We start from the raw sequence: 24521 nt of genomic DNA, 5'->3' as shown, positions 1-24521 counted from the left end.
TTGGAGGGAAAAATTATGAGTGTCCAAAGATACTCAGCCTGTACTAACAAAAAAGATCATCAAGTTTACAATAAAAATTTTAAAGTATAGAATATTTCCTTGGGAGGAGATGAAAACAAGAAATTGGTAAATAGAGCAAGCACCTTTATTCTACTACTGTCTACTTTCACTAATGGCAGACTTAACCTCATTTTATTACTGTATATAAAAATAAATCTATTTTCTTTAAAAATTGGAAGACTGCTATACTCTATGGTGTATTGGTTAATAAGGGTTCATAGCATTTTAAAGGGAGTGATCTCCACTATTAGCCTCAGGAGCAATCAGACTACTTGCTACAGTAAATATCTGAAAGAATAGAAGGCTTCTTCATATAAATGGGTCTCTGGGACTGGAAATGTTTAGTTAGGATACTAACTCATAATTCATTTCTCCTATATAAAGCTTTCTTTAAACAATGTTAAATTTTACAGTGTCTTGCAGAGTAAAGAGTAGAATCTTTCCTAAAATTTACTTCAATTTAAAACAGGATGATGATCCAAAGCACTGTATTTAACTATTCCAAATCTTCAAAGAGCATAATGCTTGTGGTACTGTAAGTATCAATGATAACTGCCATACCTAAACTAGGGCCTAGTTTTACTTTTATTCCAAAATAGGAAGACAACAGTTAATAACAGAAAACAACAGATGCCTTTGAATTTTCTAATGAAACTAGTAACGGCTTTTCTTGTAGTCTTTTTGTTTTTTACCTCCCTGTCATCCACAGTTCTGTAAAACGCAGAAGTTCTAAACTTGGAATCAGATTATCCAGTGAAAACAAACAAGCTTTTAGTAATGGAAAAAATGACTTAATAGAAGAGCAGAAGCTAGCAGAAAAGCAGGTATATGATCCCATTCATGTAAATTGAAAATGAGACAAAAGCATTTAATGAGGTTTTTTACATGATGTCTTGACAAAAGGAACATCTTAAAGAACTTAACAGAATCATAAAATACTAATATAAACCAGTGACCTGTTAGTTCTGTGTTACGCTTTAGTCATTATATGTTCAGTTACTATATTTCAGGTAAAGTTATTTAGAACCAAGGACTGATAATTCAAAAATTAACTATACCACTCGTCAGTCAGGGCCCTACAATTCTTGTCTAATAGCACCTACAATCATAAACAGCAAGCTCTGGGACAGTAGAGAATATTAGCTGGCAAAAGCAAACCTTGGTGTTCCCTGGCTGTATAAAGGGAGCTTCTTGGCATACCCCACTGGCACACTTTAGATAACTGATCTACCAGATCTGCTCTAGCCTATCTACTGAACTATAATTAGCTCCAGGGATTCTTTAGGATACCAAGAGAGGTAGAATCTGGTGATTCAAGTAGCCCAGAGGCACTATAACACAGTGTTTATGAGAATAATGTTGAGTCAAACTACCCAGATCCAACTCCCAGTTCTGCAATGTATAAGCTTTGCTGTGACTTTGGAGTCACAACTGCATCTCATTTTCTTCATTGGTATAAAAGAAAAATAAGATTAAAAATATTTACCTCATATGATTGTTGTGAGACAATACAACTGCCTAAAACAGTGTTTATTATATAGTTAAACATTATTATTTATGTTTACTATTTATTACTCCCATGAGATCAGTCCCTCTGAAGATGGAGAGATGTGAATTCCCACACTTTTTATAAGAACCTGTTACAAACTAAAAGTTCTATGCCCTAACCATGGCCTCTGTTTAATGTCATATCATTTTCACAATAAAAAGGGGAGGAATCATTTTGTAAACTGACAACAAATCATATTTATCATTTGGGTGGGACTAAAGGAGAGAGGAGCTTATTGGGTGAGAAAAGGGCCTATGTGAGTTAGTCTAAAAGACCCAACTCAAACAGAACTGGATGGAATAACTATGACAACAATTAAAATGAACCTTCAAGGTATATTTCAAAATATAATATCCATTAATTACTTTGTCCTAAAAAATTTTTTTCTGATCTAAGAGCTACACAAAATTAAAATACTTTAAATCTTGTTTACTCCACTATGAATTCCACTCCTAAAAAAAGAGAGTTAATGCATTAGAACATATGAGAGTTAATGCATTAGAACATATGAATAAAAAAACAACCCTCCAATTTTGAGGGTTAGTCATTGTACAAAGCTGAATACTATCAGTTCAAATTATTTAAAAATTTCTCAATTTAGTATTCAGTATATGCAACTCTATTACAACAGAAAATGTAGCTAGTGGCTAAGAAAGTTAATATTACTGACTTGGAAAGCAGTAAAAAATGCATCAATTCCTAACTTCTTACAACCTCTAATAAAAATCACTTTGTAACATTAGCAAAGAATTCTAAAGATAAAAATGATAAAATACTGATCCAAAACCCAACTCTTTCTTGGTAAATAGGAAACCTACAGTATCAAATAAAATCAAAGGGAGACTGGAAGGAATATTTTCATCTCTGAGCTGAACTACTGAAATGGCTTCCAAGCTGCTATTTTCCATAACTATCAAATAAATTTCCTCCAATAGACCTTAATTCATTCACTCCAGTGTTATTTATTTTTTTTTTTTTTTGCAGTACGCGGGCCTCTCACTGTCGTGGCCTCTCTGGTTGCGGAGCACAGGCTCCGGACACGCAGGCCCAGCAGCCATGGCTCAGGGGCCCAGCCGCTCCGCGGCATATGGGATCTTCCCGGACCGGGGCACAAACCCGTGTCCCCTGCATTGGCAGGCAGACTCTCAGCCACTGCGCCACCAGGGAAGCCCCCAGTGTTATATTCTTTACCAATTTATACACCAAGTCTATACTTCTGGGCTTGCCACCATGCATCCTCCCAATCTTCCTTCACAGGCTATTCTCCATTTCCTAAAACTAAACCTCCTTCAGGCCCAAAACCCTGATTGCATTTCCATCACCTGGGTTCAGCTCCTTCCTCACTCGCCTCCTTCAGCACATTTTGAAGACTGTGAAAAATTCTACCTTACCTTCGTTTTATGAATCATCTCAAACATACAAACCACAGAATTCTTACACCCTCCCCCACCTAGAATACCTTTTAACATCTTGTAAAATACCAGTGTTCAACTGAAGAGCCATCTGAGGAAAGATCTGTTGTCTGAACTACTGCAATAGCCTCTGGAATTGGCCTCCTGGTAGAACTCCCTCTTCCCTCCTCCCCCACACCTCAATCTTTTCTATAGGCAGCAGTTGTCTCTTAAAAATGCAAATCTCATTATATTAAGGCAATTAAATATCTCCAATGCATTTCTAGAGCTCTCAGTATGAAATGGATTAGGACTTACTGGGTCCTACTAGATCTGACCTCGACCTACCTCTCTATACCTCTTGTGGTACCATTCTTCTCATCAGTGTGCTCTGGTCACACTTCCACTGGGTTCTTCCTTGGGCCTTGCTCCCTCCCTCCTTCCTATGAAGGGCTTTTATATGTTGTTTCCTTTGTCCAGAACCTATTCCTCAAGATTCTACCCCTCCACCCTCTACCAACTTTACCGAGTCATACCAATTCATCCTTCAGCTTTCAGTTCAACCATCACTTCCACAGAGATCCCATCCAAACTCTCAAAACCTTTCGTTCCCTTTATTATGTATTTTTAAATGAAATATATTTGACATATACAATATTTTATGCTTTTCCTTCAAAAGACTCAACACTGATTGATCATTCGATTAATGTGAACAAAAGTTTGTCTGTATTCCTTAGCTCCTAGTACCAAGCCTGGCACATACAAAGAACTCAACAAACATTGTTAAATTCATGAAATACTCATAGTTCAATCACCAACTAATCAGTATAAGAGAATCTCTGCCCTCTACAAATATAAATTCTAACAGTTTTATAATGAATCAGTTTAATAAGGAGCCTCAGCAGTCTCTTGTGAAATTTCAGCTTTAAAAGATGTAGTAATCCAGAGACTTCCCTGGTGGCACAGTGGTTAAGAATCCACCTGCCAATGCAGGGGACACGAGTTCAATCCCTTGTCCGGGAAGATCCCACATGCTGCGGAGCAACTAAGCCCATGTGCCACAACTACTGAGCCTGTGCTCTAGAGCCCACGTGCCACAACTACTGAAGCCTGCATGCCTAGAGCCCGTGTTCCACAACAAGAAAAGCCACCACAATGAGAAGCCCATGCACCACAACCAAGAGTAGCCCCTGCTCGTCACAACTAGAGAAAGCCCAGGTGCAGCAACGAAGACCCAAGGCAGCCAAATATTAAAAAAAAATTTTTAATTAAAAAAAATTTAGTAAAAAAGATGTAGTAATCCAGAGTAAATGTTTCCATTGGTATTATACATGTCTAACCTAGCAAAAGAGATAACTTTTAAAAATATTTGAATTCATTTGAAATCTCACATACTTCTTATACCAGCAGTGTATAAGAATTCTTGTTTCTCCACATCCTTCTCAGCATTTAGTATTATCAGTCTTTTAAATTTTAGCCATTCTGGTGGATATGTACTAACACCTTACTGTGATCTTAACTTGCATTTCTCTGATGAACGATACTGAATAAGTTTTTGTCATTTAATAACATTTGAATATTAATGGTGAACATTTATCACCATTTGAATATTTCCTTTTGTGATGTGCCTGATTGTGGATTTTTTCTTACTCATTTGTAGTTTAATACATACATACACACACATACACACCCCTGAATGTAAGCCCTATGTCAACTGTATGTGAGACAAATATCTTCCCATTTTGAAGCTTACTTCTCTTAATGCTATCTTTTGAGGGACAGAAATTCTTCATTTTAATGCACTCCAGTTAATCAGTCTTTTCTTTTATGGTTAATGATTTTTGTGTCCTGTTTAAACATATTTTCCCTACCTGAAGTTTATAAAGATATCTTCATATGTTACCTTCTTCAATATCTATTATTATATATTTCACATTTAGATCTACAATCCATCTCAAATTGATCTTTGTGTATCGTGCAAAGTATAGGGTGTCAACTCTTTTTCCATATGGATAGGTTGGCTGAGTTCCATTTATTTTCCATCAGAGTAAATAAGTCCTCTCACCTTTCTGTTCTTTTTTTAAATTTTTATTTTATATCAGAGTAGGGTTGATTAACAATGTTTGTTAGTTTCAGGTGTACAGCAAAGAGATTCAGTTATATATATATACATGTATCTATTCTTTTTCAAATTCTTTTCCCATTTAGGTTTTTATACAGTATTGAGCAGAGTTCCCTGTGCTGTACAGTAGGGTCCTTGTCGATGACCTATTTTAAATATAGCAGTGTGTACATGTCAATCCCAAACTCCCAATCTGTCCCTCCCCTCTCACCTTTTTGTTCTTAAAGATTAACCTGGCTATATCTGGCCTTTTTCATTTATATATCAGATTGTCATTTTTCACACACACACACACACACACAACACTAGGATTTTGGTTCAGCTTGTGTTGAATCTGTGATTGGTTTGGAATTAACTTCTTTATAATAGAAAATCTTCCAAACCATGAGCATGGTATTGTATATCCCTTCACTTATTTAGCTCAGAGGTTCTCTGAAACCCTTACAGGAAATCTGGCAAGGTTAATACTCTCATTCTCTCACAAGTGTATGGTGGAATTTTTCAGAAGCTAAATATGTGAAATCACAACAGACTATGTGCAGAAATAGTTACGAGAATCCATTTATCATCTATTAAGCAAGACATTAAAATCTGCAGGGGCTTCCCTGGTGGCGCAGTGGTTGAGAGTCCACCTGCCGATGCAGGGGACACGGGTTCGTGCTCCGGTCTGGGAGGATCCCACATGCCGCGGAGCGGCTGGGCCCGTGAGCCATGGCCGCTGAGCCTGCGCTCCGCACCGGGAGAGGCTGCAACAGTGAGAGGCCCGCGTACCGCAAACAAAAAAAAAATCTGCAAAATGTAAAACAATGCCCTTCTTAAATTTTTTGACTTGAAAAATGCTTATCTTTCATAAACATGTTATTTACATTGGCATATGAGTTATTATTTTTAAATAAATAAAATTTTAAAGATTTTTGAGCTTTACTTTCTAATTTGTTAAATACTGGAAGACAGCCAACATAAACAAAAAAGGTCTTTGGGTTCTTCACTATTTTTTTACATTAAAATAATAATAGACAAAAAATAATAATAAACAAAATTTTTAATATTATTTTATTAAGTTAATTAGATTCACAGGTAGTTGTAAGAAATAATAGAGATATTTCTTTGCAGTTTCTCTTAACGATAAAATTTTGTGAAAACTGTATACAGTAATATTATATCCATGACATTGACATTTATATATAATCCATCTATCTTATTCAGATTTCCCCAGTTTTACTTGCCCTGTTGGTGCAGTCTGTTCTCAAGTTTTAAGAGTATAAAGGGGGCCTTGAAACAGAAAGGTTTGAGAACGGCTGATTTAAGATTTAACGTTTATTTATGCTTTTTCATTTTTATAGATTGTGCATTTATACAATCGATATTTGCTTCTTTATGAACTCACTTATTAATTCTAGCTTTGTCTTCCTCATTTCCTCATAATACATTATTTAGAATGACAGAGTAGGTATGTTTGCTCAGAGGCACCCAACCCCACCAGCTACTGTTGATGACCTCAGATGATATATGAATAACCTAAGGTGGATCAATTGGTCCCTTTCCTGGGAATCTGGAATTAGAACTGAGAAGGAGATCAATCTCTCTGGATATCTAGACCAGGTACAAATTCTGAAATTGTTGGTGCCCTTTTATTTTGCCTTCAGAACTGGGAAAACAAGAAATCTAGTTTGCTGTCAAAAAGAATAAAGTGGATTTGGTGGAAACAATGATGAGAAACTTAGAAGACTTCCCGGGTTGCATACACTTCCTGGCTCTAATTCATTCCAGAAGCCCAGATTCTGTAAGACATTTCTATAATCTTACAGTGAATTACTTTATTTAGGCTAGTTCCAATGGGCTTTTCTTACTTAAAACAAAGAATCCTAACTAACATGTGCAAGAGGTCCTTCTACCACTTTACTACTAGTGGCTCTCCTAATACCACGGCTAAGTATGTGGCTTTGAAAACTGGCTCCCTTTTTTTTTTTGAGAGGCTCAAAAGAAAATAGTTGAGCTGATGATTTGGGGGGGTCTTAAGATATATGAAGAACTGCAACTGTGTGTATATAATTATGTATACATTTGTTAACAAATCTAGAAAAAGGACTGGAATATAGGTTTTCCTCAGTAGAAATAATTTTATTATACAAAGCCATTCCACCGGTGAGTAATCAAAAAAAGGCTGTAACTGGTAAGATCTGCCGAAACAGTAGACAAATCTCAAACTGTAGAACTAGACACAGTTCTGCAGATGTGATCTAACAGTGTAAAGGAACGGATTTTTTTAAAAAATCTATACTAAATACTAATTTAGCTTTACACTGAATTAGTACATTTTAAAATGATTATACTGTTGTCAGACCCTGGGTTTCCTTTTAAACTTTCAAGCAACATTTTTCTCATGTTTGTCAAAGATGGTCTCTACCAAAACAAAACAAAAAAGATGGTCTCTACCAACCTATAGCCATCAATATTTTAATGCAGAATTTTACATTAATATCCATTATCTTTTCATTTTACTGTTTAAAACCTACTACTTCACACTTTTTAGAGTTCTCTCTCAGCTTCTACAGTTTAATCTACTAAAATGTTGAATAAGATAGGGTCAAGAACACAAGGACCACTACATTTTAGTCCTTCCTCTGGGTTGACACTGAGTGATTAATCAGTAGACTGACATGTATACAGTGGTTCACCCAGCGGTTAATCCATCCAATCCTGCTAATATTCATGTTAGATTTTTGTCATGTTAACCGCAAAGATCTAACAAGAGCCTGTCCAAGTGCTGTACTACAAAATCAAGCTACACTACGTTTGCAACATTTCCCTCATTTGAACTTACCAACCTTGTCAAAAAAGGAAGTAAAGATAGGTCAACACAAAACTTGTTTTCAGAAAACTCAAATGGGCATCTAGTGATCAACATAACCTCTTCTAAAACTATACGCTTAATAATGGATATTAGAATTCTGCTGGTTACAGTAGAAGACCATTTTTTTTTTTTTTTTTTTCCTGCAGTACATGGGCCTCTCACTGTTGTGGCCTCTCCCGTTGCGGAGCACAGGCTCCAGACGTGCAGGCTCAGTGGCCATGGCTCACGGCCCAGCCGCTCCGCAGCATGTGGGATCCTCCCGGACCGGGGCACGAACCTGCGTCCCCTGCATCGGCAGGCAGACTCTCAGCCACTGCGCCACCAGGGAAGCCCCAGAAGACCATTTTTAACAAATGTACATGTAAATTAAGGGCTATGCCATCAGTTATTTCCTTCTTCCTAGTCTTGCTCCATTTCACAACTCTTAAAAGCCCTCTTTTCACTGTCTTCAAAAATATTTTCACAAAATTCACATAACTCTAAGCTTCACCATTCCTGATTCTATTCTTAGAGATTTGAGGCCATTTTTTCAATTCATTCTTAAAACAGATATTCATCATTAAATTCATCATTTTCATATTCATATAAAACAAGTCAAAAGAGCTCACTGTATAAAAATTGCTCTTCTATCTTTTAAAATCCCTTTATTCCTCAAAACTATCTGCTTTTTTGGAAATTATGCTTATCTTTTCTTGGTAGTCTACTTGCCAAAAGCTTCAAAATACATCCAACTAAACCCCTAATTCATTTTCTTACTTGTAAAACTCTCCCAAGGTGTACATCATAATGACAATCAATCTTTCATTATTAAATAAAAGGTTCAGAGAAAAGATAGGCATAATATAGAAATAAATATTTAGAACACCAGCTTCCTTGAGTGGACAAAGACTAGCAAACTAACATTCATTATGTCAATGTCTCTATATTTAATCCTGAATACATTACTGGAAGTAGCCATTCAGGCATTTTTCTCCAGTTCAGATTCATCTTCATCACTTTTTTCTGCTTGTTGTAAAAGATTCAAAGATGACATAATCCAGAATATCCATAACCATTAATAGTTGGGGTAATTTCCCCAGATTTTTTTCTATGCAAACAACATTTCCCCCCAAATGGAATCACATCACACATACTGTCTTGCAACTAACTTTCTGACACTTAAGTGTAATTTTACAGGGAACAATTTACGTATCATCAGTCCATTTCACACATAAAACAAACATACACATAATCTCCCCCCACTCCCCAATAAGACTGGCTTTAAATGTCAAGCGTGGGTTAAAAAGCGGAAAAAATGCCACAGTAATTTTGAATTAAGGTTTAATGTATATAGTAACCAGGCTCACCGCGCCACTCCCCACTCGCAGCCCCGTGCCTTGCTCCTCTCCGACATAGCAAAAATATTCAGCCCTACAGAGACTGAACGGTGCATCGAGTCTCTAATTGCTGTTTTCCAAAAGCATGCTGGAAGGGACAGTAACAACAGCAAACTCTCCAAGGCCAAGTTCCTTATCTTCATGAATACAGAGCTGGGTGCCTTCACAAAGAACCAGAAGTACCCTGGTGTCCTCGACCGCATGATGAAGAAACTGGACCTCAACTCTGATGGGCAGCTAGATTTCCAAGAATTTCTTAATCTTTTTGGCGGCCTGGCCATAGCTTGCCATGACTCATTTATTAAGTCTACCTCTTCCCAGAAGTAAATCAGAGGAGTCTTTGGGCCTGGCCTCCAGCCCCACTCCCTTTCCTTCAGCCTCCCAATTATCATCTACCCCTCACAGTCCACACATACCCTGAGCCCGGCGCACCCACCACCCCATGCAGGCCACTCCGGCTGGCAGTAATAAAAGCATATTGTTTTTTAAAGCACATACTGGAGAGTCAGTAAATTTGTGCAAGGGAGGGAGATGACTGGGAGGAATATAAATTAGATTGATGTTAACAGTTACCAGAAGTTGTAAAGTAAATAGTAAAAGTGCATCTTGGGTGCATACATAATCATGATTAATGATACCAACATAATCATCTCTAAGTTTCTCAGACTGATGGAGAGACGTCACTTAGTGTTCACTCATTAAATGTCTATACACCCCTACTACGGTACTGTCATAGGCTCTGAGGATACAGTCAGCAAGACAGACAAGGTCCTGCCTTCACTGAGGTTACCTTCTAGTGGGGGGAAAAACAACAAATGAATAAACAAACAAATAAAGAACTATGAGAGTACAAAAAAATATATAATAACCATTTCCTATTTCACTTAAGCTAAAACAAACCCAATGATGCTTGCTCAAGGTCAAAATAACCCACACAACCTTTTTATAGAACTGCTACTTTTCTCATTACCTGTGCAACTTTAAAAAAACATTAAAATATGCAAAAAAGTCACAAATACTCAAAGCAACTCTAGTAATATTTTGAGCAAAAAAGAAAAAATATATCAATGTATAAGTTTTTTAGTTAAAGCTAATATTTTACCTTTATTTTCCCTGAAAACACAGCTTACTAAATTTAGAAACCGAAAAAAGTTAGAGGATTTTTTTTTTTTGGTTGCACTGTGCGGCTTGCAGGAGCTTAGTTCCCCGACCACAGATCAAACCCGTGCCCACCACAATGGAAGCCCAGAGTCCTAACCACTGGACCACCAAGGAATTGCCAGAGACTGTTGAATGAATTCTTTTTTTTTTTTTACCCGGGCCTCTCACTGTTGTGGCCTCTCCCGTTGCGGAGCACAGGCTCCGGACACGCAGGCTCAGCGGCCATGGCTCATGGGCCTAGCTGCTCTGCGGCATGTGGGATCTTCCCGGACCGGGGCACGAACCCGTGTCCCCTGCATCGGCATGCAGACTCTCAACCACGGCACCACCAGGGAAGCCCTGAATGAATTCTTTAACTGTACAATTCTTAGCAAAATCCAACATGCTCTGAGAAATGTACTCTCACCTCTCATTTTAACCTATGACCTTATTTTCACAGAGCATTATTTCAGGCAATGAAAGACTTTTAGACTGTTACAGCTACCACTCCTTTATTGCTCTCCAACAGTTCTGTGCTCTACCTCTCCACATCCCCATATCCCTAAAAAGACACACTCTGCCCTCCTCCACAATATCATAAAAATAAATCTGATCTTACTTAAAAGTTCTTAATTAATTCTTCTGAAGTGAAAGGCAAAGGAAATCAAACACAAAACTTTGCATGTATTTTTGGACAGTTCACCAAAGCCCTAAAAACTCTAATCATGAATCCTTATCCTGTGGTTTTCCTGTAGCCTCGTAAATTCTTTTCTATTTGGTATTCAAATAGATCTAAGAAAACAGGCTAACTCCAAGACAAAACACTCTCCAAACAAGATTTTTATATATTATTTATAAGTAGGCCACCTCTCCTCAATATCCTATATGTCCTTTAGCATACTTCACAGTTGATTGTAATTTCTTGCTTACTGCCTGTCTCCCCCAATAGCATTCAAATATACTCTGCTCCTGACCTATACAGTAAGCACAAAGTATTTACTGAATGAACACATCCTGTGAAAAGCACTCCATTCACCTAGTCATCCAAACTGGAAACCAAGCACACCCACATCTTTGCCTCTATTCCCTCACTTCAAACCCCTTCCAATTCCTACCAATTCTATTTCTTAAATATGTCCTGAGTTCATCTACTATTTACCAACTTCACCTCCACTAAGCTAGTTCATCTCTCTTAGACTCCTCAAGTTCCTGAACTAGCCTCCCTGCCTCCAGTCTTGTCTTCTTTTCAGTTGCATTCTCCACGCTGCAGCCAAAGTGATTTTTCTTAAAGAGAAAATTTGTCTCATTTAACCTGATTAAAATCCTTCAACACTTCTATACACCTCCAGCTCTTTGCACATACTGTTCCCTCTCTCTGAAATAGTTTCCAATACCCTTCCCTCCCTTACAACTTTGGCTAACTTTTATTCATCACGCAGCAGCTTAAATAATAACTTTCTCCAGGAAGCCTTCCCCTTCCCCAAATCAAGGTGAGATGTGCCTTCATCAACTTCCACACCACTTTGTACTATAACCATTACATATCATTACACATACTGACATAAATGTATAATTTCCTTATGTTTATCTATATACCCTAATACACTGCAAGCTGTGTTAGGGCAGGGACAATGACTGGCTGTCTTCTTTGTCATCATAACTACAGAGATGAATACCAAGCCTCTGCCAGTGCCTCAATTTTTTGTGGTGAACACTGATAAATACCTAATTTCATTCTTTAAAAATACAACAGCCTATTGTAAATTAATTCACACATTACATAATAACCCATTCCAAGTATATAATTAAAAGGTTTTGGTATATCCAGAGTTGTGCAACCATCACCACAATTAATTTTGTAACATTTTTATCAACCTAAAAAGAAATGCTATACCAATTAGCAGTCACTCCCCATTTCCCCTCAATACCTCCAGCCCTTGGCAACCATTAATCTATCTTCTGTCTCTATAGACTTAACTATTCTGAACATTTCATATAAATGGAATCCTACAATATGTGGTCTTTTGTGACTGGTGTCTTTCACGTAGCATAATGTATTTAAGATTCATCTATGTTGCACCAAGTATCAGTACTTAAGTTTCTTTTTATTGCCAAATAACATTCCACTGATTTCCGTAACAAAACATACCACATTTTATTTATTCATCAGCATATTTTGTGTTGTTCCCACTTTCTGGCTATTTTGATAATGATGCTATAAACATTAACATACACGTTTTTGTGTGGGCATGTGTTTTCAGTTCTCTTGAGTATACACCTAGGAGTAGGACTGCTAGGTTATACAGCAACTCTATGTTTAACCTTTTGAGGAACTGCCAGACTGTTTTGAAAGTGGTTGAAAATGGTTGCACCACTTTACATTACCACCAGCAGTGTATGAGGGATGGAATTTCTCCATACCCTAATCAACACTTGTTATTATCTGTTGTTTTTATTATAGCCATTCCATTAGGTGTGAAGTAGTACCTCATTACGGTTTTGATTTGCACTTTCCTGATGGCTAAGCAATTTTACTCTAAACTCCATGAAGGTAGCGTTGATATCTCTTCTGTTTAAAAGCATATCCCCCCCAGTACTTAATAGTGTATGACACAAAGTAGGCCTTTAATTCTGTTAAGTGAATATATAAAAAAGTAGTATGGGTTTGGGAGTATTTCTTTTTCAGGTGTGCATGATAGGAGTTATTGACTGTATATTGGAAGCAGAAGGAGTAAACACAAGAAGACCCTGAAATTGTAGTTTAGTAAGTGGAAGACTGACGACATTAAAAATAAGATGTAGATTATACAAAAAGGAGAACAGATCATATAAAAAGAGAACAGTTGAAACTCTAAGAATGAATGATATGGAAAAGAAAAAATAGAGACACAGAGAACTTTGGAACATTCTTCTTTAAGAAAGAAACAGATCAGAAAAAGAAACTGAACAGGAGCATTCAGAAGACAAACAGGAGGGAACAGTCATGAAAGACTCAAGACATCTCTTAAGTTCCTGTAACTTAAACATAGCTTTCTCAGGGATGTCTACCCTGACATTCTAGGTTAAGTCCTCCTAGTAAAAAATTTCATCTTACCCTAGATCTATTCTAACACCCACTGCCACCTCCTCTAGATTACACACTACATGCACACAGGGACCTTATGCCAGGCATATGATAAATAATGATTTATATATTTGTTCATGAATGAGTTAATCACTAATTGAAACAAATAATAGCAACATTTACCTGCAAATACAAATATTGTTTAATATTTCAAACAACTTACAAATTTTCTTAACACACAGAGTAAAACAGATTTTTCTATGGGTGCCTCAGAGAAGGGAGATGACATCATCACATTATGAATGTAACATGTGTGTCAGCTGGAGTACTTTCAAGGTTAGTCTTCTATATTAAATATACTAGAGACTTTACTGAAAATATCTTTTGCATAACAAGCATTAAAACAGCATGTTATCATGTTATCTTGGGCAAAACATATAAAATTGCAGGTGAAATCTCTAAGATAAACAATCTGAACAATACAATATCATGAGTAAGCAAAGATATACATAGTGTAATATCCACCAATCATGAGAAATTGAAAATATACTAAATATTCATCATCAGACAACTGGGAAAATAAATTTTAGGACGTACACACGTACTCACACATGTACACACAAACTCACACAGCGGACCCAATATTCATTAACACAGTAATATTTCTAAAAATGTGTAATTTAGAAAGTAGGTTATAAACCAGAAAATTAAATATAAACTCACTTTTAGAAAATTATATATTGGATAGAGATGGATAAAGAGAGTCTATTAAAGTTTTAAATGGGGCTAGCTAGCTCCATGCCTGAAAATCTGAATAGCATTTATTTTCTTTTTTTATATTTTTCTATCATGCTTTAATTACTTAAATAATTATTCTTCTTCAATTTCTGTTTGGGATAAAATACATATAGAACAATAAACAAACTTGAAAGTAAGCCATGTTTAAAATTAAAAAGGAGATGGTGAAGACAAAAAGCAAGAATAGAAGGCACTGAAGGCCTAATAATTACTTGAGGCATTTTCATGTATACCACATTGAGAAAATCAGAAATTTAAAGACATTTTAGTGCTTTTTTTTAAAGATGGCTAAAAGTTAAATAGCAATAGACATTTTAAAAGGGAAAAAACTTGAATATTAGGCAAAATTTTTATGCAGATCATTCCATGTACTTGGAAAGGATATAAACTGTTGAACATGTCATCTGTTCTAATCTTTTAATAAAAACTGTACAAATTAACTTATCTTTGAGAAAAACAACAGCTCTTAATGAAATACGGTGTCATGATCTGGCAACAGCAGCATCAAAATCTTTTGTGGAAAACACAAAAAAAGACCATGGTTCAATTCACAAGCTATATAAGCTGTTGACTTGTTTCACGCAAAATTCAGAACACAAACGAAGAGTGCACTAAGTTAATCATAAAGAAATTCTGAAGCATACTCTCAAGTCCAAGCAATGTAAAAAGAGTTGACTAAAATCCAAGCTGGACTCTTTATAATCATGTTCCAATTAAGAAAAAGCTTTTTAGAAAGTATCATTTAATCACTGATAGTATTTATTAACCATGATTACCCAGCATCTACTATTTTCACCCGACATGTCTCCAGTGACTATCATTTTCAAAATTTACAAACTTTCCTGAAAGAAAAAAAACAATAGCACAAACTCAACTCAACACAGAGGATATTCAAAAGAACCTGCTAGAACTGAAGCTCCGACAGAAAAGTTCCAGAAATGTTCCAAGGAAAAGTACAAATATTGGATTAATATTTAGAACCATCTAAAATATAATTTTGAAGGCTAATAAAATGTATACACTTTAGTTTGTTTACTACAAAGTAAAGGTAATTGATGTGTGTGTGTGTGTGTGTTTTAACAGTTAATCCAGGAAAATATACTTTCCCATGTGGTTAACTTCTAAACGGTATCAAGTCACAAAATTTCTCCAAGTATTCAAGAAAATGGTACAAACTTTCTACAACCTTATGATTTTTTTCGTTAGGAAACATGTTAAATATGTAAAACATGCAATTTTCAGTTCATATGAGTTAATAATCAAATTAAAGTAACGCTTTTTAGTCACTGAAGCTCTCCCTGCAGAATATCTCACTCAGTGCACATAACGCATTTAAATAGATTACTGAAAAGGTGACAGCTGAGGAATGCCTTCATTTCTTTCCATGGTTTCTACTGAATGTCATTTCAGAAATGCCTATATAACACATGACAATGTGGAATGTCTCCACCCATGAAAGAGCATTCAAGTCAAGCAAGCACACTTACGGCAGTAACACAGAGCTCAACTTTGTCTTTTTATGGTTAGCCAGCATAACAATGAAAAGCTAAACAACCAAAATACTAACAAGGTCAGAAAAATAGTGACATACAGGGATCCATAGTGAAAAGTGTTATTTAGGAAAAAAATATGATTAAGATCATTAGAAAATATGAATTAGCTTCTAATGACATATGCTAGGGATTCCTCTTCTAAGCCAATACTGGATGATTTGTTTAAAGAAATTCATTTTTAAAGTATGTTACATAAACTGAGCAAAATTCTACTTGTACTGGTAATCAGGAACACATTCCATTTCAAAAAAAAATCTAAGATCCTGCTAAATTTTGACTGTAATAATGGTTACCTTTACATTATAATTGTCATAAAGTAAGTTATTGGTATACACTTTTTAATTAGAACATTTTAATGTTTGCTGGTTGTTATATTTACCCAAACTGTCATCATTTTATTCTCTATGAACTCTGCTCTTCACAAGATTAGTTTACATTGTGCTCATTTTTTAAAAAATCAACAAACATCTACTGTGCACCTGCTAAAATAAAATGCAGATACCAAAGGGGATTTAAAGAAAAATGAATCAAAGTCCCCACTTGAAGGAATTCACTACTCTGTCTGGAGATAAGATATACTAACAATAGCAGGTAGTGTGTAAGTGCCAAACTTAGGGTTTAAATAGTAAGTGAAAGAATTACTGTGCACCCCCGTGGTCAAGCAAGTCCACACTTTATGCTTTGAGCTGTGTCTTAATACAAATAAGCTGGGAAATGCATTCCAGAGAAAGATTACATATGCAGAGGCTTATGGAAATATAAATATGAAACCAGTGGTTCCTCAAGAAAGCTTTCACCAATCTCCTGAATCTCTTCAGGTAAATTCTTTTTCCACTTCTTACTGAGTGATCAGGGACCAGGCACTTTCATCCTGATGATATGGCCTGCCACCACCTGCACTCTCTCATATCCTACCAAATGGAGAACACAGGGTATAAAGTTTTGAAATCTGCTCACCCTTAACTACTCTACTTCAAGGAAGAGCATCAAGAACATCTGTTGTCAATACAGCAATAATCTTATAGACTAATATATGAGGCTCCACTGTCCTTTATTTGGATACTATATCCTTTTCTTCTTGTTAAAGTATTCTTTCTTTTATGAAATGATGATGGTAGAAGGTTACCAAGTTGTTTGTTTTTAACGCCCTAACATGACAACATAAAAATTAGGTTCTCCTCTTTTAGTCATCATAATTAAAACAAAGAACAAAAAACAGAAACCATTTCATTGGTCCATGAAATGTACAATTCTGGGAACCAATGATTTCATAGGCAACAAGTAAATCACATTTCAGATGGTGCTCTCACTTACTACCACTAAGAAAAAAAATTCTATTGCCTTTTCTAAGGTGACTTGAAATATAATTTGGCTAAATTCTGCAAAATGATTTAAGGAATGGAATATTCTTATGACTTGGATATTCCTACTAACAAAAGGCTTCCAATTAAAATCAAACATGATAAATATTAAAAAGTTTGTTTTACTAATTCAGAATTTAAATTTAATTCAGGTAACTTTACTAGCATTTCATGTAATGTCTCAAGTCCTAATTATAAATAATAATAATCATTGTACAGAAAGTAAATTTCAGAAGATTAAGCTAAATGGTGGTGACAAGCTGGAGCTTGCTTGCTTGCTTGCCTTCCTTCTTTCACTATCAGTGATATGAGTTTACCTATAATTTATATCTTTTCATTGAAAAAGTTAAGTCTGTGAATGTATAAAGCATTTACTGTAAATGAGTATGTAAAAATGCCTAAAGCATTAATATAAATTGTTATTAAGATAAAGAAAAATGAAGATGTTTAAAGACTAAGTAAACCCTGTCCTTAAAAAAAGAGTTCTGTTGCTGTTGTAACTTCCTTTGTAACTACCGAAAGCACCTGATCAAATATTATGCACATAATGGTCAGTCAAAAGTAATCTTGGGGGGCTTCCCTGGTGGCGCAGTGGTTGAGAGTCTGCCTGCCGATGCAGGGGACACGGGTTCGTGCCCCGGTCTGGGAGGATCCCACATGCCGCGGAGCCTGCACATCCGGAGCCTGTGCTCTGCAACGCGAGAGGCCACAACAATGAAAGGCCCGCGTACCGCAAAAAAAAAAAAAAAAAAAAAAAAAATCCTGGCAGTTCCTAAAGTTTAGGACAGATTTAGAGATTAATTTAAATATGGCATTACTGTATTTCAATTACCATAGAAAGCTCTTAAAAGTTTTGACTAGCCAAACAACAGCAGATGAAGAATATAATTAGATCTATGTGTATGTGTTTCATTTGATTCTCTACTGATTAACATGGAAGAACTTCCAACTACTAATCATCAACCATAATTACTGGAAGATTTAAGAATACTTTCTTCTTCAGACTTAAAAGACATGTAGCATAGTGTTAAATTTGGGCTCTGGAATCACATAAACCTGTGTCAGAATCCAGCTCTGCCACTTATTATCTTGGTAACACTGAGCAAGAAAAAAGGGACACTGTGAGAATTAAATGAGATATTGGTTATAAAACTATCTAACATAATGTTTCACATGTAGCAAATCCTCAGCAAATGTTCACCAGCCAATTCCTTTCTTCAATATAACACTGGGATAAGGCATGGCTACTACATATCCAACCCTTATTTAGAAGAAACTCAAAAATGACTGTTGGAGGTCTTCGACCTTTCAAAGAGATATACCAAAATGCCAATACTCCATTTGCCAACCCCTGTGGAACCTCACAAACTTTCAAAAGAAAAGTGGGGTGAAAATCATCATTTTTGGCAGGCAGAAAGGCAAAGAAAATAGCAACTTTGGGAAGTGTCAAGAAGTAACATGTTACAGCAGTAACAAAATAATGTTCTATATTTTGCCTCCCTCCAAAGGTTTCTAAATAGTTATATTTTTTAAATTATCTAACTAGACAGTTTTTAAAGTACACCTCTTATGTGAACAGTATTGTAAAATGTGATAACAAACATAATGAAAAAAATTTTTCCTCTATTCCATCTAATGTTTCTACCTGGCTATACTAGAAAGTGCTCAGTCACAGCTTGCAATCACACTGTAGCTGAAGTACATGAAAGATGGTCTTGGTTATGACACTTCAAAGTCAGACCACAAAACTGTTGCCAGGAAGCACAGAGGTATCAACTGCAGAGAAGGCATTATAACAACAGCACTGTAGGCACTGGTGCCCTACCAGAATACCCCATTTATGGCTAGTGAGGGGCCAGTTTGGGGTTAGAAATTTTGTTTAGGTTTGTTCTGTTTGTTTGTTTTTTATGGTTAGGATGATTTCAATAAAAAGTTTGAAGAGCCATCAGCCATTTAAATAAGATTATGTAGAGAAAATAACTTATACTGTATATTTTTTAAACAGGTTTTAATATTAGTTATAAGGTATCCAACAGATTCTTCCAAGATCTTAATATCCCCCACCAAAAAAAAAAAAAGGAAACAATTATAAACTCTACATTCAGTTTTAAAGAGATTTCTCATATACAGCAATTACACTATTCTCTAACAAGAGACTCAATATCAGCTGCTTCCAGTCTCTTTTCCTTTTGGTTGGAAAACACTTTAAGTAGCCCCATTAGAATACTTTTTAAAAGAGAGTTACATTTCAGATTATGATTCAGTGAAAATGGCTTGGCTGAGAAGATTAAGCACTTGAGAAAAAACTCAACAAAAGTATTCCTTTTACTGACAAGAGGGGAGTCACATATTCCTCAAAGAAGCTTCAAATGGCTCCCTCAGAAGTAGATAAAATTTGTATTTTAAGAGCAAAGGGATGTAATATTAAACTTACCTGCAAGTCTGTATCTATTGAAAATCAAAAGGAAAACTTTATTTTAAAATTATAATAGCAAAGAACATGGATTTAATTCTACTCTCTGTATTCCTCTATAGGACCTAGTTCAGACCTTTATAAAGAAGGTAGCAAATTAACTGATGACTCGAGTGAATATTTTTCTATCTCTTAATCAACAGTTAAACCGGTTCAGAATTTTTTTGTATTCTGTATTCCTCTATAGGACCTAGTTCAGACCTTCATAAAGAAGGTAGCAAATTAATTGATGACTCGAGTGAATATTTTTCTATCTCTTAATCAATAGTTAAACTGGTTCAGAATTTTTTTAATGGGAAGGAGGTTAATATTAAAAAATTTTTAAAATCTCAAGACATTAAAAATATCTGCACAGAAGATCCACAACAAGTTCTACCATGTGCAAGAACTGTACTCTAAGTAGCTGGGTGTGAATGTTTTAATGATTTATCTTACAACATACAAATGACTATAAAACTTCCTATCTATGATACGAGGTAAAAGATAAAATTCAATAAATCTTTAGTGAGCGCCTACTGTGTGCCAGACTCTGGAAATACAAAAATGTGGAAGATTGGGTCCTTAGAGTCAGCCAGGAAAGACAAACTTAAAAACACACACTACTCAGTAAGAAGCATTTTAACAGCAGCAAAGAGGCAAAATGTAAGGTAAAATGAGCACCCCAGAGGAGAGTCTCTCCAGTGACATAGTTATTATACAAATTCAAAGGACAGAAAGATCCTTTCTGGAGGACAACTGGGTTGAACCCTGAATAATGACCAAGATTTTGATTGGCAAAGAGGGAGGGAGTATATTCTAGTGGTGGAAAAAGCAAGGCCATAGGCATGGAAGTAAAAAGAGTAAAGGATATAACACAGTGGGGATATATCAGGTCTAACCTAAATGGTGAAACACTTTAAATCTGAATTTATGGAGAGGAGTGACATGACTGAAATGATATTGTTAAAAGATTAATGTGATAGCAGTATGAATGCTAGACTGGACCAGGGAGAGAAGAGGAAGGGAAAGCAATTAGGCTATTACTTTACTCTAGGGATAAAAATAATAAAGGTATGACCTAGATTGATAATAAGAGTAGCAAGAAAAAGAACTGATGTGAAGGCAGTTATGAAGACTGAGTGTCTATATGTAGACAAGGGGATGAGTAAACAATAATTAAAATGTTTAAAGCTTAATCTAGAGATTAATGACATCATTATCAGAAACAGGCATCGATGAGAAGAATAGGTTTGGCGAAGAAAGAAAAATATTCATTTCGGGTTGAATTTAAAGAAATTCCTGATATTGATGTAAATAAACAGTTGCTATTCTACGGCAAAGGGGGTGGATCTCTATTTACTACATCACTACTTGAAGATATATTTTTAAATATAAAATCACAATATATCGAATAATATTTTACTTTAAATCAACAGTTCGTCATCAGTAGAAAAATGGAAATGAGGGATTGGAGCTCTGCAGCAATGTGAGAACTGGAAACTGACTTGGAAGTCACAGGCGCAGAGGAAGCAGATAAGATTTTAAGGTAAAATCAAAAGGCTACACTCACAACTGCTGGAAGAAATCTCAGTCCTGTATTTTATGCACACCAGTATCAGTAAGCATCAGCAATAAAGCATTCTATAGAAAACTATTATTACTCTCCTAAAATCTTTATAAAGTATACTGAAATAAAGATACAGATCATATAGTATTAAGACTCTACCAGGTAGCTCTTAAATCAGAGCTGATTATTGCCCACTGATAAAAATGAAATTCTACTCTAGACCTCAGTTCTAGAAAATCAGAAGTTTATAACGTAACTTCAGTACTGTTTTCTAGCTACTGGAGGGGGTTAGGGGAAGGGAGGTTATTCTAGAGACCAAGATAGGAAATTTGACTAGAAACACTGCTTTTTCTCCTATATGAATGACCTATTTTTACACACACACAAAAAAGGAAACTGTCTTTCGTAACTTCTAATGAGAAAGAACATTCAACTAATTAAAGAAACTTTTAAATATAAGCTGTTTATATTAAAATGGAAGTAAAATATTAGATTAAGAAGAGGATTTGTGGGTTGTAAAGTTCCTAAAACTCTTCTCCTGACAGTGAAATTTAAGACACTCCATCCAACTTCCCTGGCGGCCCAGTGGTTAAGACTTTGCCTTCCAATGCAGGGGGTGCGGGTTTGATCCTCAGTCGGGGAGCTAGGATCCCACATGCCTTGTGGCCAAACCCCCCCCCAAAAACCCACAAAAACATAAAACAGAAGCAATACTGTAACAAATTCAATAAAGACTTAAAAAAAAAAGGTCCACATTAAAAAAATCTTTAAAAAAGAAAAAAAAAGACACTTGATCAAAACCAAAAATGGAAATGAATATTCCAAAAGACTAACCAATAATTAATCTGGTAAAAACATTCTGGTTATTCTATGAGCTTTCAAGAGGTTAAATTAAAAAAAATTATTCAAGGGCTATTAAACAAATCAATGGGTCAATTTTGGTTTTATAATTTAAGTATTTAAAGCAATCAGTATTCAAGAGATTTTTAAGGTTAAAATTTTTTGTGATTCTTTTTTTAAAAAGTTTTATCACCTTTCACTATCTGTTGTTCTGAATTTGCCGAAAGCGAACTCCTTGTTCTCTGTCACAATGGCAAAAAAGTACAAGAGTCAATAAACGAGAAATGAGGGTGGAGAAAACATAATAAAAATTTTAATGGTTGATATTTTAAAGACTTTGGCTTCACTGAGTTAAGGAATGTGCAAATAAATTACAAAAAGAAATTATGCAAATGATTATGCATAAACTTGGCAACTTCTGCTTAAGTGTTTGTCAGCTAAAACAAAATATCTAATAAAGACAACACCTAAATAATGCCAAACTAACCACTAAATTCAGTTAATCAGGAAGACTTTGATAAGTCTGATAATTCTTGCAACATGTCCAAATTTAGAGGAGGAAAAAAAAAAACCTCTAAGAAGCCTGTTAGATGTATTTTCTCTTTCTACCTAAGCCAATAAGAATATAAATATTAGAAGTTTTCCTCTTCCTCCAAGCCATAATAATTGGGTTCCTCAACAACTGTAATAACTTTACATTTCTATATGACAACTTTAATAAAACATACTGATATAAACCATTATGCAACCTTAACCTGACCTCAAGCATACAATAATCTGTCTTTCTGAATCAATTCCATACTAAACCATGTAAATTACACTTGAAAGAAATTTGAAGAGTCATCCTACATAATTACATTATCATTTCTAATGCTGAAAGTTTCTTTCATTTCAACACCATATTTTTAGAATCTAGAGTTATGCTATAGCTTAAAATAAACCTCAGCCAAATAAAAAGTTTGTTATACATTAGAGACTCTAAATTAATGGAACAGATAAAGAGCTAAAGACCATGCTATATTTTTACTGGGTGCCACACGCTAAATTCCAGATTTGTCCTGCAATTTGTCAGTCATTACAGTTCATCCAGTCAACTTTGTAAACAAAGGCTATAAGCCAAGTTTGATATGAGAATTCAATTAAATAAAATTTAAAAGTCATCATTCACTAAACAGGAAGGAGTAAAAGGAAAAACGCCACCACACACCTCTTTTAAAAAAGCAGCAATATGCATGAAATATGAAACCATAAGTTTCAACCTCCCAAACAAGTTTTTGTCACAGCATTAATCAACATCTTCCACATATAACATCTTCCACATATAACCAAGGCAACTTTGAGTTAGTTTACAAGTCTTTTCATTATAAGGGGAAGCTATTGCTGTTAAGTCGTTTTCTAGTAATTCCAAGTTGTCCACTAATAAAATGGAAAGAGTTTATGTTTTGACACCTATTACCATCACTGAAAAATTGCTTTTTAAGAAGAACTCTAAGTGGTTGTGTTGCTTTTGGCCTGTTAAAGGCAAAGCAACATTATCTCTGGATTGCCAATAGTTTCTCCTTATTTGGCTAACATTGAGAGATCCCAATCAGACTACTATAAAACTTTAACATGCACAAAGCATCCATTTTGAGAAAAGTTCGTGAACAGCTTTCTTTTTTCCCACCCCCCAAAAGAAAAATGAGAGCTTGGTAACCGGCTCTAAAAAAAGTGCCTCGTATTTATTCTTCTCTTTTTAACCGCAATGCACACCCCTGGACCTGGGGCCAAAGGATCTCTGACACTGCGGCAAACGCTACTCCGAGTTAGAGGCTCTTTCGTACGTTCCGGCCCCGCGGTGGGCAAGCCCTTTAGAACGCTTCCTCACGCTACCCACTTTCACCCTCTCCCCTTCAGCCGGTGCAGATCAGCTAAATTACAGTTTCCCCCTCCCCAGTGACCAAGAGTAATAAAGGAGAAAACAGGAAACCGTCTGCTCAGGGCCCTCGGCTTAGGGCGCTTGATTACTATTATCATTATTTATAATCAAGTCCTAAAAACTACAATAAATCCAACGCCCTCCTAACAAGCCAAAGACGTCCCTCTACCCAAGTGTCCCCAGTGCCTCTTGTTCGTAGTTCGTAGTTTTCTTCAGCATCCGCCGTCCTCCGACTCTGACATCATTGACACCGCTCCCCATCTCGACCCCAAATCCCAGACACACGTCCACAAATGGCCCTGGGGCCCCAAGCGGACCACAGTCCTTTTCCCCCTCTGCCCCGGAAATCTCCTGGTTCCCTTACTCCACCACCAACTGGTCTGAAGGGAGCCCCAAGCCTAGGGCCCTCCCTCTACCAGTTCTCTCCCTCCCTCCTTCGCGGGAAGCCGCCCCCTCACCCCGCGGCAGGGAGTCTC

At 35.9% G+C, this 24521-nt stretch overlaps 1 protein-coding gene and 1 pseudogene across 7 annotated transcripts in view; one reads left to right on the top strand and one right to left on the bottom strand.

Moving 5' to 3' along the window:
• The window catches only part of PPP1R12A (protein phosphatase 1 regulatory subunit 12A), a 158467-nt gene that overhangs the window by 133365 nt on the left and 581 nt on the right, over positions 1-24521 (bottom strand). Inside the window, exons 1-2 of one of the 7 annotated variants that reach the window (XM_060305550.2) lie at positions 23335-23610; positions 22321-22369 (exon numbers count right to left, since the gene is read on the bottom strand). The exons of 4 other annotated variants lie outside the window; for them this stretch is intronic. The gene's annotated coding sequence lies outside the window, so the exon portion shown is untranslated. Of the gene's footprint in view, positions 1-22320; positions 22370-23334; positions 23611-24214; positions 24399-24521 lie in introns of those variants that run through there. 2 more of the 7 variants (XM_060305551.2, XM_060305549.2) reach the window with 2 other exon arrangements.
• LOC115858725 (protein S100-A11 pseudogene) lies at positions 6997-9729 on the top strand (annotated as a pseudogene).

The sequence above is a fragment of the Globicephala melas genome, chromosome 10, assembly GCF_963455315.2.
Source record: "Globicephala melas chromosome 10, mGloMel1.2, whole genome shotgun sequence".
NCBI lineage: Eukaryota > Metazoa > Chordata > Mammalia > Artiodactyla > Delphinidae > Globicephala > Globicephala melas.
Note: the sequence above shows the minus strand (reverse complement) of the source record. Positions and strands in the feature narration are given on the sequence as shown.